Source organism: Gopherus evgoodei, chromosome 3 (genome assembly GCF_007399415.2).
Source record: "Gopherus evgoodei ecotype Sinaloan lineage chromosome 3, rGopEvg1_v1.p, whole genome shotgun sequence".
Taxonomy (NCBI): Eukaryota; Metazoa; Chordata; order Testudines; family Testudinidae; genus Gopherus; species Gopherus evgoodei.
Genome location: NC_044324.1, coordinates 16,618,162 through 16,636,048, shown reverse-complemented (window position 1 = coordinate 16,636,048; position 17,887 = coordinate 16,618,162). Strand labels below are relative to the sequence as shown.

At 45.3% G+C, this 17,887-nt stretch overlaps 1 long non-coding RNA gene across 5 annotated transcripts in view; it reads right to left on the bottom strand.

Moving 5' to 3' along the window:
• Positions 1–7,153: 7,153 nt before the first annotated feature.
• Positions 7,154–17,887, bottom strand: part of LOC115648068 — a 49,722-nt gene continuing 38,988 nt past the window's right edge. For all 5 annotated transcript variants that reach the window (XR_003999452.1, XR_003999451.1, XR_003999455.1 and 2 more), the window contains one exon: positions 7,154–7,188. This is a non-coding gene — a long non-coding RNA (uncharacterized LOC115648068). The remainder of the gene's footprint in view (positions 7,189–17,887) is intronic.

The following is a 17,887-nucleotide window of genomic DNA, read 5'->3' as shown; positions in this document are numbered from 1 at the left end:
GCCCATATGAGAAGAACAAGACTAACTTCTGTCTGACCGACTGTGTAACAATGCTATTCTGCTTCAGGCCAGTCATACTCACAGGATAGTATAAATATAAAACTGGAGAAAGGTAAAATGACTGTCAGGGAGAATATGAAAGATTCCCTTAGGCTGCCGTGAGGAAAAGACAGAATTTGGGTTCAAGTGGGAAACGTGATTTCAAGCTTTGTCAAGATAGGCCAGAAGGGCTAGACCTGAATGAGAGGTACACATTCCCGGGTACTAGACTGTGAAGTATAAAAGGAAGTTGCACTGTAGTGAGGGGATAACACATAGCAGTGCTGGTGAGGAACTGGTCTTGATTGCCTGGCCTCAGTCACATGACATGACAGGAGTCATTATCTTCTGACTCCAGTGGCTACATGATATACAAAATCATAAATGGTGTGGCGAAGGTAAATCACAAGCTCTCCTATGGAACAACTTTGAAATTTCAATTTTTTGGTGGAAATAGGTTTCCATTTTTTGGCCAGCTCTACAGCAGGTACCTTGGCCAAAGGATGACTGGGAGGGGAGGTGATAACCATCTACCAGCATCTGAAGAATACAACTGCTGAGAGACGAAAGCTAGTCCAGTGTTTAGGGTACTAGTCTGGGACCTGAGCCATTAGGATTCAAGTCCCTGCTCTGTCACAGACTTCCTGAGTGAGTCCCTTAGGGTATGTCTATATTGCAGCTGGGAGCATGATTCCCAGCACAGGTAAACAGATACATGCTAGAACGCTTAAAAATAGCAGTGTGGCCAGAGCAGCTTGGATTAGCTGCCCAAGTACTTCCCCAGCGGATTGGGCATGGTAATACTTTGGGTGTAGCCACACTGCTATTTTTAGTACACTAGCTCAAGCAGAACTAGCATGTGTCTGTCTATCCATAGTGAGAAATACAGTCCCAGCTGCAGTGTAGACATATCTTGATTCTCTCTGTGCTGCAGTGTGAAAAGGTGATCGTACTTCCCTCCCTCACCGCAGTGTTGGGAGTATAAATTTATTAAAGATTGTAAGGCACTCAAATACCGTGGAGATGGGTACCTCAGTTAGGAAGAGGCATTATTTGAGTTGAGCAATGGTATAATTAGAAGCAGTGGTTTGAAAGTGAGCGGATGAAAATTGAGTCTGAATAATAGAAATATTCTTTGTGCTCTGGCTCCTTTACCCCATTCAGACAGCGCAAGGGAGCTGGAATTTGTCTGTAGCTGGCCTCATGAGTACTCCCCTGGCAGAGGCAAGATTTGCCAGCTTGGCATAGCAACCATGTTGGTGAAGGGGCAGGGATGGGAAGCATGGACCTGAGCTTGGCCCTTTCAAGTCTCCACTGATTTATGGTCCTTTAGGGCAAGGATGAGACTGCTTCAATAAGGTCTCCTGTTTCAAGGGGCCACTCTGTGTCCCTGCATCAGTCTCCTGTAAGGGTGCTGGGATCAGGGCCAGTTTTATGATCCACGGGGCCCAATTCAAATACTCAGCGGCAATCGGGGGCTTTGGCAGCACTTTGGCGGCAGGGGGGTCTGCTCCGGGTCTTCCGTGGCACCGAAGGACCCCCCACTGCCAAAATGGTGCCAAAGACCCCCGGAGCAGGGCCCCCTTAGGTGGGGGGCACGATTCCAGGGAATCAACCTAAAGCCAGCCTTGGCTGGGATGGTAGAGGCCACGGAGAAGGGTGATGGTGGAATTAAAGCCAGGCTGGGTGTGACCCTAGGCACCCCTGTGTTCACACCCTACACGCTACTGCAATAATGTTTGTACAAAGTATGCCTTAGGAGGTATCATATGAATGGTAATAACACGCTGATAATGCACATGTTAATGTTATAAGTGAAGTTATTAATTCCCTCTGTGTGATGTTACTAGAACATGTTTTAGACCAGACAGCCTAGCCTAGGTAAAAGTGATAAACAGGTCTGTCCTAGACAAAGGAATGTGGGTTTACTTCAATTTACATATTAGCAGTAAACAAAACCATTGAGGTAAACTGGCCGGGCTTATCCGGATCCTGAACTCAAGAGACAGAGAATTAACGTGGCACCTGTACCCCAGAGAGACTTAAGACACTGAATCCCGAGGATGCATTCCTAACTTGGGGATATAAGGAACAGAGAGAGGCTCCATCTTTATTCTTCTCCTTAGAAGACAAAGAAGCAAAGTGATTTGATCTCTGTGATGGACCCTGGCTGGTAAAAGGCTAGAAAGGGGACTTAGGACAAGAGAAACCATTGTGAACAAAGACTGTATCTTGATAGATTAAGTTTTAGATTTTTAGATGCATGGTTTCACTTTTGTTTGCTTGTAGCCATTTCTGCCTTTATCTCTTTTACCAGCTATCACTTCACCCCTGCTCTTTTGTTAGTAAACTGGTTTCGCTTTCATTATAAATGACCAGGGCAATGTAAGTTCAGTAAAGTGTGTGCGTCTAGCTGCTAACAGTGTTCAGTGAGGAATGTTTTACTGTCTCTGAAAAGGCGCCAATCCTAACACTTTCTCTTTGAGGGTCCAGTAAGAGGGATTAGTCCCTGCAATAGGATGATTTTGGGGTGAATTCGGGTCTGGAAGAGTACTGAGGTCAGCCTACAAGGAGTAACCAGGTTGGAAAAAGTCAGGGTGAGGCTTGTGGATCACAGTGAGTCATGAAGAAGGGATCTGAGAGGAGCAAAGCTGGGGTGAGCAGAGAGACTGGAGGTGGCAGAAGCTGGGGAGAGATGGGAGCAGTGCCAAAACTAGGCATTTTAGCACCCGGGGCGAGCAAACATATTTGTGTCCCCTAATAGAGCCCTGCATGAGACTATTTTTTAATCTCACTCCCATCCTGCCCCGCAATACCCACTCCCACATTATTGTTGAATCTTCATCCCACTCCCACTACTCTGGCAGTGTGTCCTGCGGGACCCATGGGATCTCAGTCCTGCTGCAGGGCTCTACCACCTACCATTTTTTCCTTCTACCCCGTTTTTCCACCTCCAAAGCCCCCCCCTTTGGCTTTGCACCATAGGCAGCTTGTGCTGCTCAGGCCACTTGTCCCACCCGGTTACAGCTCTGGACGTGAGCTTGGGAGACAGAGGCTGAGAGCGGGGGAAAGGAGAACAGCTTGGATTTGGGGCACTGGTAAACCATTCAGTGGTGCTGTAGACCCTCACGTTTGTATATGCAATGATGTGATGAGAAAGTGGTGGCACTGGGTGCATTTGAGATACAAAATATCCATATAGAAATGCAAATCTCCACATCATCGTTTTTGGACATTTTGCTGCAAACTCCAATAGGGTCCCATTGATGAGAAAAATGCCACCTAGATCCAAAAATTCTTCTTGAGAGGAAACCACAGAATCATAGGAATGCAGGGCTGGAATGGACCTCGAGAGGTCATCCAGGCCATTCCCCCATGCTGAAGCAGGACTGAGTATACCTCTGTCATAAACAGATAGCTAAGGGTTAATGTCTCTTTCACCTGAAGCACCTGACCAGAGGACCAATCAGGAAGCAGGATTTTTTTTTCAACTCTGGGTGGAGGGAAGTTTGTGGCTAAGTCTCTGTCTGTCTGCCTGCTTTTCTCTCAGCTTTGAGAAGTGATTTCTGTTTTCTAATCTTCTGTTTCCAAGTGTAAGGACAAAGAGATCAAATAGTGAGTTATGTGGTTTCTTTTCTTTGGTATTTACATGTCTATAGTTGCTGGAGTGCTTTGAATTGTATTCTTTTTGAATAAGGCTGTTTATTCAATATTCTTTTAAGCAATTGACCCTGTATTTGTCACCTTAATACAGAGAGACCATTTGTATGTATTTTTCTTTTTTTTTTTATATAAAGCTTTCTTTTTGAGACCTGTTGGAGTTTTTCTTTTCTGGGAAACTTCAGGGAAATTGAGTCTGTACTCACCAGGGAATTGGTGGGAGGAAAAAGTCAGAGGGAGATCTGTGTGTGTTAAATTTACTAGTCTGATTTTACATTCCCTCTGGGTGAAGAGGAAAGTGCTTTTGTTTCCAGGATTGGAATTACAGAGGGTGGACTCCCTCTGTTTAGATTCACAGAGCTTGTGTCTGTGTATCTCTCCAGGAGCACCTGGAGGGGGGAAGGGAAAAGATTTATTTCCCTTTATTGTGAGACTCAAGGGTTTGGGTCTTGGGGTCCCCAGGGAAGGGTTTCGGGGGGACCAGAATGCCCCAAAACACTCTAATTTTTTGGGTGGTGGCAGCAAGTACCAGGTCCAAGCTGGTAACTAAGCTTGGAGGTTTTCATGCTAACCCCCATATTTTGGACGCTAAGGTCCAAATCTGGGACTAAGGTTTGACAACCTCTACTATCCCTGACAGGTGTCTGTCTAACTCAGGGGTGAGCAAAGTTTTTGGCCCCGAGGGCCACATCGGAGTTGCGCAACTGTATGGAGGGCCGGGTAGGGAAGGATGTGCCTCTCCAAACAGCCTGGCCCCCACCCCTATCTGCACCCTCCCACTTCCTCCCCCGACTGCCCCCCGTAGAGCCCCCAACCCATCCAACCCCCCCTGCTCCTTGTCCCCTGACCACCCATAACCACCCCCGGGACCCCACCCCCTGTCCAACCCCCCCTTTTTCCCATCCCCTGACCCCTATCCACACCACTGTCCCCTGACAGGCCCTCCAAAACCTCTGCCCCATCCAACTGCTCCCTGCCTGCCCCTGCAATTTATCCCTGCCCCTTATCCAATCCCCCAGCCCCTGCCCCCTTACCATGCCGCTCAGAGCAGCATGTCTGGAAGCTGCGCCACTCAGCCAGAGACAGACACACTGCTGCACTGCTCAGCAGAAGCAAGCAACCCTGCTGCCCAGAGCACTGCCAGCGTGGCAGTGTGGCCACAGGGGAAGGAAGCAGTCGGGGAGGGGCAGGGAGCTCATGAGCCGGGCAGGCCAGGCCCACGGACTGTAGTTTGCCCCCCTCTGGTCTAACTTGTTCTTAAAATGGATTATTATGAGTGAAAATAAGTTTGCACTGAAAACATGCAGATATCCATTCATTTGAGGTTTTATTTATTTCAAAGCAAAAAATAGCCATTTCCTGGAAATTTCACACAGCGTTGAATTTAGGGGGTGTAAAATTTTCAAGACACTTCATACATTTTTACATCAAATTCTTCTGAGTTCCATGCAAATCTAGTTGTAGGCCAGTTATTATGGCTCTAATTCAAAATGAAATACCACAAAATAGCAGGGAAGGTGACAACAGCAAGTTAACTTTGTAGGGTAAGCCACATGCTTTTGCAGAGGGTTCAAGAATTGGGTGAACTCACCATGAAGGAGAGAAGTTTTCAGACTGACTTCTCAAATTAAATTGCAAAATGTCACTCTAGTCGATACTGTGTAAGATTTGCGCAGGATTTTTTATTGTATATCTTAGTCAAAGAATGGGAATTAGAGTCAATGGGGATTTGTAGAGTTTAAGGTCAGAAGGGACCATTAGATCATCTAGACTGACTCTCTGTATATCACAGGGCAGAGACGTTAACACAGTTACCTCTGTATTGAGCCCATAACTTGTGTTTGTGTTTGGAAAAAGCTTCTCTTCCAGAAAGGCATCCAGTCTTGATTTGAGGACATCAAGAGATGGAGAATCCACCACTTCCTTTGGTAAAGTTTGTTCCAACATTTAATCGTCCTCGCAGTTAAAATTGCACCTAGTTTCTTATTTAAATTTGTCTGTTTTAAACTTCCAGCCATTAGTTCTTGTTCTGCTTCTCTCCAGTAGATTAAAGAGCCCGTTAGTACCCACTATATTCTCCCCATGAAGGTACTTATAGACTAATCAGCTCACCTCTCAGTCTTCTTTTTGATAAGCTAAACAGACTGATCTCTAAGTCTCTCATTGTAAAGCATTTTCTCCAGCCCTCAAATCATATTTATGGCTCTTTTCAGCCCCATCTCCAAATTTTCGACATCCTTTTTTAAAATGTGAACACCAGAGCTATATGCAGTATTCTAGTATCAGTCTCACCAATGCCACATACAGACATAAAATCACCTTCCTACTGCTCACTGCACCCTTCTTTATACATCCAAGGATCACACTTTTTGCCGCAGCATTTCACTGGGAGCTTATTTTCAGTTGCTTGTCCCCTATGACCTCTAAATCTCTTTCAGAATCACTTTGCAAAATACAATCCTCCATTCTGTAGGCATGGCTTGCATTCCTCGATTCCTAGATTTATAACCTTGTATCTGGCTACATTTTCCTGGAAGGAGCCCAGTTTATCCAGTGAACCAGATCGCTCTGTCGGCAGGGCCGGCTCCAGGCACCAGCCGAGCAAGCTTGTGCTTGGGGCGGCAGATTCTAGGGGCGGCATTCTGCCCAATCCTAGGGGGTGGCACGGCTGCCCTTTTTTTTCTCTTGTTTTTCTTTTTGTTCGCTGCTCTGGCAGCCCTGTAGGGGGTGGCGGCTCGGAGGAGGGAAGTGCCCTGTTGGGAGATGGCTGCGCGCTCCGTCTGCCCCAGCCAGTGCCACGTCTGCAGCAAGCCCGGCAGCCCGTGTCCTTCCCTCCCCGCCAACCAGAGCAGCGCGGAGCTCTCCTTGCAGGCGGCACGGCAGGAGGGGCCGAGTGGTGAGCACCCTGGCTGAAGGAAGCCCTGGCCACCCCGCTTCTCTCTCACCCCCAGGCTCCCTCTCCCTCCCTGCTGCTAGCCGGGGTGCACACTCCACGGCCAGGGGCACGTCTGCAGCACAGGGAGTCCCACTAGCCAAAAGTTTGCATCCTGGCTCCAGCCACCCCAAAGGCGGGGGATTTTTTTCCCTCCACTTGGGGCGGCAAAAAAGCCAGAGTCAGCCCTGTCTGTAGGATTGCCTTGACCTCATCATTATTTACTACTCATCTGCAATGTTTACCAGCAGAGATTATATACATAACTTCCAGATCATTGATGAAAATGTTGCATAGCATCAGGCCTGGCACCGATCCCTGTGGAATCCCACTGTCCTTCTGTAGCAGTTAATATCAGTTCAAATTCTGTGCTCTCAAGGAATGCCTTACTACTAGTGATCCCCTGGCCAGCTCAGCTAGGAAGAGAGAGCTTTGACAGGCTTTGAAGAGAGTCCATTTTATCTTCTTTGGCTAGATAGTTGCTGTCTGCAAGGTGGTGATGTATTTGTATGTGATGTAATGTGATGTAATTAACACAATTAACACAATTCAAGCATCTGGAAATGAGAGAGAAAAATATCAGTAAATGATAAGAGGGAGAAGTTAATTCAGTAGCATCAACAGGAAAGAGAGAACCTTATTCAAGGTTGAAAGGGCTAATTCAGACCATTTCCAGAGAAAATCACCTTCATAACTCCCCAAAGCAATACAGTAAGCTTCTTCTTGGCTGAAGTCTTAGCCATGGCGATCCACACTTTTGTCACTTATCAGCAGAGTTGCTAGGATTTTCTCTAACTAAGGAAACATTTGAAGCTGCAGTTGGTTCAACATGCATCAGCCAGTCTCCTAAATGGAACAGATAGACAAAGGCATGCCACAGCAGTGCTCCATATTCAATAGTGGGCCCAATTCAAGGACCAAGTCATCATCTTCAGAGTCCTCAATGGATCCACTGCCTTCAGGACTGCCTCTCTTTCAACATCACTCCAAGATTACTCTGATCAACAGGGGTTGGTTATCAGATCGAAGATCATGTTAGCGGGAAACAAAGTGCAAGTCCTATTCTGAGGACATAAGTGGGGATTTAATTGGAGTTCAGACTTTGTGTTGGGCCTCTGTAGGGGGTGAATTTCACCCTTAATATGTATTGTATATATTTGCAGTATTTAATGCTGAGTTCTTTTTATCTGACTTTGAAGCCATTAGGGTGCTCTTGCTGCATTTTCAAGTTCCTCTGCAATTTTGAGAGCCAGAAGCTTACTCCTTTTTTTAAAAAACGAAAGCTGCAATTCTCATGTACTAGCATGATTTCAGTAGTTGGAGTTTTAAAAAAAAAAACGCTATATGTTGCAAGGTACGCACTAAAATCTCATGAGAACTAGCAAAACTCCATTTCAGCCTGGGCTAGTTTTGCTTTTTTTTTTTAAATATACTTTAGGGTCTAATGGCAAAATATTTTTAAAAGAAAATGAACACAATCTATTGGTAATTGCTAATGTGATTGGGAATGTACATATAAGAATTGTAATGATATAAACCTGAAGAAATCTAATTTTAAAAAGGAAACTAACTTTAGAGTGATATAGTACTAGTTAATCCATTTAGAATTCCACTCTGGTTTCAAGTTTAAGAATTACTACACAGAGGACTGCCCTGGCTTCTGAGAGACAAGCCAAATGAGCGAATTTTTTTTTGCTATCAAGTAGGAACAGATATCCCAGATCATCTCAGCAATGGAGAAATCATTTTAAGTTAATTTTCTTTTAATTAATATGATCAGATGTCACTGTAAATGTGTCTCGTTAATTGAGAGTTAAATCCTTTAGGCTTTACTCAATCAAGTGTCCTGTGACTGCAGTGAGGTTGTTGTTTATATCAGACCTTCAGTGATCAATGGCATAAGTCAAATCTGGTTTAGGTCACAAGTGAAATGGGTTTGGTACACTCTAAGATCTGATCCAAAGCCCATTGCTGTCAATAGGAGTCTTTACATTGGCTTCAATATACTTCTGGTTTCTAGGCTTAAAACCTCTCCCTAGTGGACCACATGGTGACCTGTCTGTGTGCTGGGGATTGTCGCATCAGGAGATGCGGAGAAGGGAAAGGAATCCTCCCCTTACAGATAGGGAAGCAGCAACACACTGCTCTAGCCTCAGGTCCTGCGACCCTGCTGCCCGCATTCCCACTCCACGCAGAAAGATAGACAAGGAATCCACATAATGGGAGGTGCAGCCAACCCCTAAGTCTCCACTGTAAAGCAACATGCTGACAGATTCCTTATTCAGCCACTGACTGGATTCGGGAATCCTGCCTGTCTCCTCCTGGCCTCCAAGCCATGGTGTTCTACTGAACTCAATGCCCTCTGCTGTCGAGGGTGTCAAGGTTTTTCCCCCACTTTGAACTTTAGGGTACAAAAAGGGACATGAACACTTTTAAGCTTGATTGCATGAACACTTTTAAGCTTAATTATTAGTTTAAATCTGGTATGCTGCCACCAGCCAGAATTTAGTGTCTGGCACACTTTCTGTTCCCCCAAAATCTTCCCTGGGGAACCCAGACCCAAACCCCTTGGGTCTTAAAACAAGGAGAAATTAACAATCCCCCTCCTTTCCCCCCCAGACTTTCCCCTCCCTGGGTTGCCTTGAGAGGCTTCACACTGATCCAAACTCCTTGGCTCTTAAAATGAGGAATTAACCATCCCCTCTCCTTTCCCCCCACCAATCCCTGGTGAGTTTAGACTCAATCCCTTGGATTTTAAAACAAGGAAAAATCAGATTCTTAAAAAGAAAGCTTTTAATTAAAGAAAGAAAAAAAGTAAAAGTTATCTCTGAAAAATCAGGATGGAAAATGCTTTACAGAGTGCTCAGATTCATATAGACCAGAGGGACAACCCTCAGCCTTAGATTCAAAGTTACAGCAAACAGAGGTAAAAATCCTTCCAGCAAAAAGACATTTACAAGTTAAGAAAACAAACGTAAGACTAATCCGCCTTGCCTGGCTTTTACTTACAATTTTGAAACATGAAAGACTGATTCAGAAAGATTGGGAAAGCCTGGGTGTATGTCTGGTCCCTCTTAGCACCAAGAGCAAACAACAAACAACATAAAAAGCACAAACGAAGACTTCCCTCCACCAAGATTTGAAAGTATCTTGTCCCTCTATTGGTCCTCTGGTCTGGTGTCAGCCAGGTTACTGAGCTTCTTAACCCTTTACACGTAAAAGAGACATTAACCCTTAACCATCTGTTTATGACAGAGGGGATAACAGCATTTGCCCCTTCCTGGACACTTTCCCGCCTTACAAAACCACCAGGAATGTCTGGCAGGATTAGCAGCATCTCCTGAGGACAAGGGCCATGGTTACAATGAGAGAGCTGAGGTTCACAGGCAGAACTATGCAGGAATAGCTTGCCTGGCCGTTGGCCACTCCATACTGCTCTTTCGTCTGTTACTTCCATGTGCAAACAGAAATTTAAAAGCAACTAAAGCCATTGGGACCATCATATAATGGAAACAGACCCAGAATTCATGAAAAAAAAATTGTCTTCAAACTATTACAGTTTCATTATAAATAATGCAGCAGAGAACAATGAGATTCCTGCTGTTGAAATTAATAGATGGTGATGAAGTCTACTTAATTTAATGGCATCAAGTCCTAGCCTCCTTTCTTTCTGAAGGTACATGAAGAATTTGACCCATTAATCCATTATTCTCACTTAGTTTTGTTCCTTCCCCTACACTCACTCATATCAAGGACCATAAAAATTTGTTTAAATATTAAAACCACTTAAAATTTGAACCAGAAAAAACAATGAAACATTAAAACCTCCCCATACACACAAAACATGAGGGGGCAGAGCTAAGCCATAATAAGTAGACTGTAGGAACTCGGGGGTGGTGTGGTGAGGGAAGATGGCAGAGGACACAGGTCTCTCTGGCTGAGAGCAGACGGGAGTAGGGTACAGACAGACAGACAACGGAGGGGAGTGTACTACATGAATATCATGGGGTCTTGCTAGGGAAGCCCTAAGATGGAGTTTGTAAGAAGAAAAGACTTCAGCAGCCCAAGAGGGTAGAGGAACTGTTCAGTTTTGTTTGGACTTGTTTATGACACTCCAGAAGAGGTCTGACCGTAGGTGACTTGGCCGCAGGGCTGAGCTACAGAAGACCTGGCGCCAATGGCAGGCAGCTATCAGGAGGTGCTGGAGCTGAAAATAGAGGCAACCTCCTGCACTGACACAAGGGGGCACCCCAAGGGGGAGGGAGCCCTGCTTCAAGCACTCATACTTTTTTATGATAACAGCATAAACCAAAAGCATAAGAAACCAGTTGGCTGCCTTAGCAAAGCAGCCAAGGACTGAACTCCCCTCTTAGCTCTAGAACCAAATTAAAACACGTCAGTGTGGAAGTACGAGGGAACCTTGTGCAAAATCATCCCATACTAGGCTCTCTTCTGCAGTTATATAGAAAACTATAGGGCCAGGACTTGAAGTGCTCCTTTATTTGGGTCTGATTGATCCCTTCCCACAAATGTATCCATTCAAGGCAGTCGGATAGAAATTAAAATTCCACAAGGTTCTTCTCAGGGGGCGTCCTATTGAGGGCAGAGGTCTCTCTCACACAGATACCCACATCCCACCATTGAATTGGCAGCAATTCTGCTGTTAGAGCATATGTATCCCAGAAGATCTGGGCCATCCATGCAGAAGCCCTGAGCTTACTTTATGAGCCCACAGAGTTACTGGGAATATCCACACTGCAATTTAAAACCTGTGGCTGGCCTGTGCCAGCTGACTTGGGCTCGCAGGATTCAGGTTAAAGGGCTATTTAATTCCAGTGTAGACTTTTGGGCTCAGGCTGCAGCCCAAGCTCTGGGATCCTCCCATCTTGCAGGGTCCTAGAGCCCAGATTCCATCCAAAGCCCAAATGTCTATACCTCAGTTAAACAGCCCCTTAGCCCGAGCCCCACAAGCCTGAGCAGGCTGGCATGAGACAGCCCTGGATTTTTAAACTGCAATGTAAACATACCCTTAACTACACTCCGGCTCCTGAACTACCAGGCATTCCTGAACCAGCAGCTGGACCACATGTACTGGGAGGTTCCAAAAGACAGAGGGGACCTCATACATATACTAGTGCAGCATTTGGGGGATATTGCATGGCACTATTATCCTGACCCTTCCTCTCCTGGACCCATGTAATTCCCATGCATGGATCCTGTACTTGCAAAGAGCCCTCTGTGGGAAGAAGAGGATTGTGCCATGCATGACCTCTGGTTTGGTATGAGAATGGCTAGCTACATCTGGAAATGGTTCCTCTGCATGTGGATCAGAGGTGGACAGTCAGGCCCTCAGTATTTCCTTTGGCCAAACTCCCATTGACACTAGTGAGTAAAAACTGAGACCTGGATGCTGCAAAGTAATCAACCTTGGCAGAACTATACATTCCCAAAGAGTCAATGTGGCTCTACACAAGCATATGGGTCCACCTACATGGATCATTTTTCAGGGAGGGCCCAGAGCATGGAATTCAGGATTTGGAGTTATGGTCTTGTAAGGGTGCAGACTCACCCCTGCAGCACCTCCTGCTGGTTATCCTCAGGAATTGGCTCATTTTCCAACCTCAGGCCAGTGATCTGCCTTACCTCACTCTGGCCTCTGTGTCCCTCCCAGGACCCAGTGCCCCTTTACTGGGTTTCTGCCCAGCCTTGCAGAATCCCCTCAGTCTCAGGGTCTCCCCCTCCCAGTTCACCTCAGTCTTAGGCTACTGCCAGTCCCCATCTAGCTCACTGGGGTGGACTTCAGTGTAAGCCACACATCACAGGCAAAGGGGGTTCAGACCTGCTGCCTCTGGCTACCCATGGGCTGCCCCTGCAACCCAGTACCTAATAGGCCTTACCAGGCCTGCAGATTTCCTAGGCCGGAGCTCCGCGGCTCCCTTGGCCTTTCCCCAGACCTGCTCCACTCCAGATACCTGGTTAAGCTCCCTGCAGCCAAAGGCCTTCTCTCTGAATGCAGAGAGAGACTTTTAGCTTGAGCTCCTGGCTCAAACCTTTATAGGGCCAGCTGGGCCCTGATTGGGGCATGACCCCAGCTGAGCCTGCTTCCTCCCAATCAGCCCAGTCATCTTGCCCTTCCACAGCCCTCCTCCAGGGCTGTTTTAAACCCCTCAGGGGCAGGAGTGGCTGACCCCGCTACAGGTCTGCAGGGCAATCACTTCTGCACCTGCTAAATTCACTTTTAGAAAAATTAGCTTCCAAGAGCAGTATGTATATTATATTATTTAGTTATACAGTACCCAAAGAACTGATGTAAATCATTACTGAAGTCAATAGAACTATGCCAGTTTACTGCATATGTGCAAATGACAAAGCAAGTGAAGTGGCACAGAGTAGTAAATCATAAAACGTAATGTCAGTTGCACAGATTCGGTGGGATTATGTAATTATTCTTAAAACGAAAAGTATTTCAAGTGTTTAATTGCCAGCACTGCATAACAATCTAGAGTAATTATATAATTAGTAAAAAATTACTGATCCTATTAGGTACTTAGAACAAGTCAAATTTAGTTCTGATTTTAAAAAAAACAAAACAGGGAGGGACATTTTGTCCATGTGTTTTTCCGCATAACGATAGGGCTTATTTGCTTACTGACAACAGTTTTTTCAGTAAATGAAAAAATTCACAAAACACTTGGAAAATGAGTTCAATAAAATTTGTTTAAAACATCCACTACACACGTTCAATAGAAAAAAATCAATAATGTTGAATTTTTTTGGAAAAAAATAATTTTGGAATAAAAGACCATTTTTGGTTGAAAACCTTTGTGTGAAAAAATGCTGACCAACTCTGATGATGAGGTCACACGGCTGGTTTCTGGGGGAAAGGGGAAGAAAAACCACGAGACCTAACTCCCATGCTTGTGTTTTAACTGCCAGATCATACTCCTTCCCTTCTGGGGAAAGATGTGCCGAGACATTGTAGTGTTGCATGCTACGTAAGAACATAGGTCAGATTAGATAGAAAATAGTAGCCATAGCCAATTCATATTCTTAATGCTACTGTGACAGAGCCCTACACTGCACCCATTTAAGTCAATGAGAATCTTGGGAAATGAAAACTGGAGCCTTGTATGAACTTCGGAGTCGCCAGACCATAAACATCTTTACTGCAGGAAAAGAACCCTTCCGAGGCTCAGGTGAGAATAATGTCCATGTATGTTAATGTCTACAGAGACTGTCTACTCTAGAGGTGTAAAATGAAGATCCTGCCCAAGTACATAAGAACATAAGAACGGCCCTACTGGGTCAGACCAAGGGGCCATCTAGCCCAGTATCCTGTCTTCTGACAGTGGCCAATGCCAGGTCTTCAGAGGGAATGAACAGAACAGGGAATCATCAACTGATCCATCCCCTGTTGCCCATTCCCAGCTTCTAGCAAACAGAGGCCAGGGACACCTTATTTGTTGTCAGTAAGTAACTTATTTTAGAGTCTCAAGCAGAGCCCATGCGATATAATTTATTTGGATTTTAAAATGCGTTTGCCAGTTTCATCTGAACTACATCTTGTGGAGCTAAGACCCACAGGAAGTTGGGATAAAACAGTGGAATGGCCAAGCAAATAAGCAACTTGTTACAGGCAGCAAAGAGTATTTCTAACAGGATCCGAAAGTATGCCTGCCTGGTGCTGGGTCAGAGAAATCAGCTCTAAAAGTGGACTGATTCTAGACTGATTCTTCCTGCATGTATACCTCTGGAAATTTCCACCACATGTGTCTGAGGAAGTGGGTATTCACCCACGAAAGCTCATGCTCCAATACGTCTGTTCGTCTATAAGGTGCCACAGGACTCTTTGTAGCCATAAAATTGATTTAATTTGGCAATAAAGCACAAATGAAATATTAAAAACAAAAGTGAGGCAGGAGATATAGAGCTACATGGACTAGACAGGCTGAAAATAGCTGGATGTAAAGCTTTTGGAGTTATATTGTGTTAACTTTGCAAATATATTGTTGTGTGGAAAAGGGATTGTAAATTATATATATTGACATGATAGGTCAGATGATGATCTCAGTTAAACAAATGTACATTGGGATCACCTCCATTGACTTCAGTGGAATTATTCCAGGTGTGCTCCAGCAAAACCAAGAGCAGAATCTGTCCAATGTCTCTTGTAGCTGAGCACAATTCTAAAGGGTTTGGGGGAGAGCAGAGCAACAGTGGTTTCAAACACCATTGCAAATATTCTCTCTCTGTGCATGTACAGTACAGGCACCTGAACCTGCAACACTGACTCACATGAGTCACACTGGGCCAGAATCTGATCTCAGCTCCTTAAAGCAGGGTTTTATTTCACTCTTTCTTAGCCATCCTCCACGCTCAAGGGACAGTATAACCTACCCTACTTTGTGCTGCTCTGGCTGAAACCATCCACATCTTCCCCAGCTGGAAATCCCTCCAGTGTAGAAGAATCACCAATGGGCACTATGCCAGTGTAGCCAGCTACTATGCCACCCCACTTCCACAGAGGTTGCATTGGAGACATCAGAGAGAAGGTGGTCTGGAGTTTGCTGTACTCCAGCTGTCCCCAACTTGCTAATGATCCCTTGGGAACTTCCTCCATGGTATAGATTAGAGCAGTTCCTAAGCTCTCCAGGAATCCAGCCATACAGTGCTGTAGCCACAGCAGAGAATTTGACTCACAAACTCTAACCCACACGTGCGCACACGAGGTTATCATAAGGCAATCAGGGTTTGTAGACCTTATGGAAGAAGGATGTTTTGAAGAGAGGCTAGAAAGAGGAGATGTTTGCAGTATGTTGGACAGCATCCTGGAAGAGGTTCCGGGCATAGAGAGATGAATGGAAGAAGTCACAAAGATGAGACATGAACGCCATGAAAGAATGATTAGCTGTGCAGCATGGCTGGAGTAAAGGGGGCAAGGCAGGGAGTGAAAAGAGACAACTGCAGAGAGAGCTAAACTGGGCTAGGTTGTGAAGGTGAGGACAAAAAGTTTGAATCTGATCCTGCACATGGGAGGAAGCCAGTGAAGGAATTTGAAGGGGGCCTGGATGTTGCCAGAGCAGCAGACAAAGTAGCCACAAGCTTTGCAGCTGAATGGATTGGAAGACGTGATGGAAGGCCAGAGAGGAGGAAGTTGCAATAGTCAAGGTAAGAAATTATCAAAGCCTGGACAAGGGTTTAGTGGTGAAGTTGAAGGAATAGGGACAGATTTTGGAAATAACCTGAGCCTCAGCTGGTGAAAATGAGCATTGCTGGAGCTATGCTAGTTTACACCAGTGAGGATCTAGCCCATTGTTTCAAACAGATGATAGGATTAGTGAAAATCGAAGGGAATAAGAAACAGACCTCAGGGAGCTCCATTTCACCCAAAATTTAATGTATGCGCATATAAAGAATAGCCAATCCAGGCAGAGCTGTGGAGATAAAAGACAGTAGGTCATTCAAGAGCAAATGTCACCTCAATGGAAAACAAAGTAGTAAAATGAACAAGCCTCAGTGGGCCAAGTGGCTTTTCAGGCAGGCTCCAGAACTCATGTTCCGATAACAAAAATAAATGTACGGAAGAATTTTTTTTTTCTTTGCAGCAATAAAATCAGCATATTTGTGTCTGTGCGGCAGCTCCTTGAAATAAAGCTAGAACACCGTTTATCTCTTATCAGCACTCGGGATTTGCAATAATGAAAAGATTTGCATAACAAATGCTCTGCTGGTTGTTCCTCGTTAGGGTGAAAGTATTAATTTCTCTTGCTTGCTAGCGTTATTCATTAATTTATTTATTTTTAATGCATCTGCTTTGGAGCTGCAAACATATATTCCTTTCCATTTAACTAATACTACTTTTTTTAAAACACCTTCTTATGTTGACTTTTTCACATCGCAGATTTTGGATTGAAATGTAGGTCGTTTCCCCTTACACATTATTAATGGCTTGCATACAGTGTCGTCGTGCACACAGATGGGGAGCCTGATTCTCTTTGTTTATGTCAGCTTTCCCCCAGTGTCACTCCACTGACTTCTGTGGAGAAACTCCTGATTTACACCAGGGGAAGTGAAAGAAGCATCTGCCTCATGGAGTCAATTCATTTTTAAGTCAATCAGGAGGTGAATATATGCACCAGCACTGGTGAGGGCTAGAGGGGAGTCCAGCTGTTGCATGAGAGCATCCTTATGTATGTCAGTCTCCTCTGCCTTTTGATCATTTATACCTGCAGTTGTGCCACCTTTTGTGTGATCCCCTTAAAAAAATTTTTTGCCCCCTTGGCCCTCTCCTGAATGGCTGTGGTGCCACATCACCCCTTGCACCTATGTGTTTACTCTGATGGGGTTCACACAGGGCCCAACGTATGGCAGCCCAGCTATCCCTGCATGTAGGAAGTGCAAGGCAGTCATATTGCCCCACCCCAAGCAGTACACACAGCCAGGGAAGGGGGACTTCCCTTCTGCACCTGCCCTGCTCCGAAAACCCCGTGATTCAGGTGGCAACCAGGAAGTGTTCTGGGGATAGGATTGGGTGCGGCTAAACAGCCGTGGGCCCCAGCTATTCCCAGCTGCTGCAAAGTGTTGTTATTTGCATTAAAGCAACATGAGCTCTTATATTACCAACTCAACTCTTTCATTAAAGATTGCGTGATGAACACAACAGAAAACAGAGCCTGCTGTTCCCCACCACCTGCAGCTCCATCTCTGCCTTGGCCATCCAGGACCCTGCTTTCCAATATAGACAGCAATGCCTTTGCTCTCTACAACCTCCCCCCACATCCTTACACAGAGGCAGCTGCTCCACACAGCCCATAGGGCCTTCGGTCAGCCAGGCACAATTTAGTCCAGTTTGCTCCATTGGCAAGTGGAGTTTCAGCCAGTTACATACACTGATTTCCAAGGGGAACATACCATGTGACTACATGTTCAGCAGCTGGCCTCTTCTGAATTACCACAACACCGTTCTCACATGCATTACGAAGCACATGTTATCTTTGTGCAGGGGCTGCTGGTGGGTATTCAGTGAAGGGCAATATGTGGCACCTCTGCCTCCGCACACACATGTCCCATGTTCCTCCCTCCACATTTGTGTGGAATCACTGCAATTTTTCTGTTTCATTTCAGGTTAAAATGTAACAGCAAACAAAGAACAAGTATATCTTGGCGGAGGCCAGATAGCCTGGTGTGTTGTACTGTGACATTCTGCATCTGAATTAAAATACCAAAATGGCATCTATCTTCATCTTAAGCAGGCAG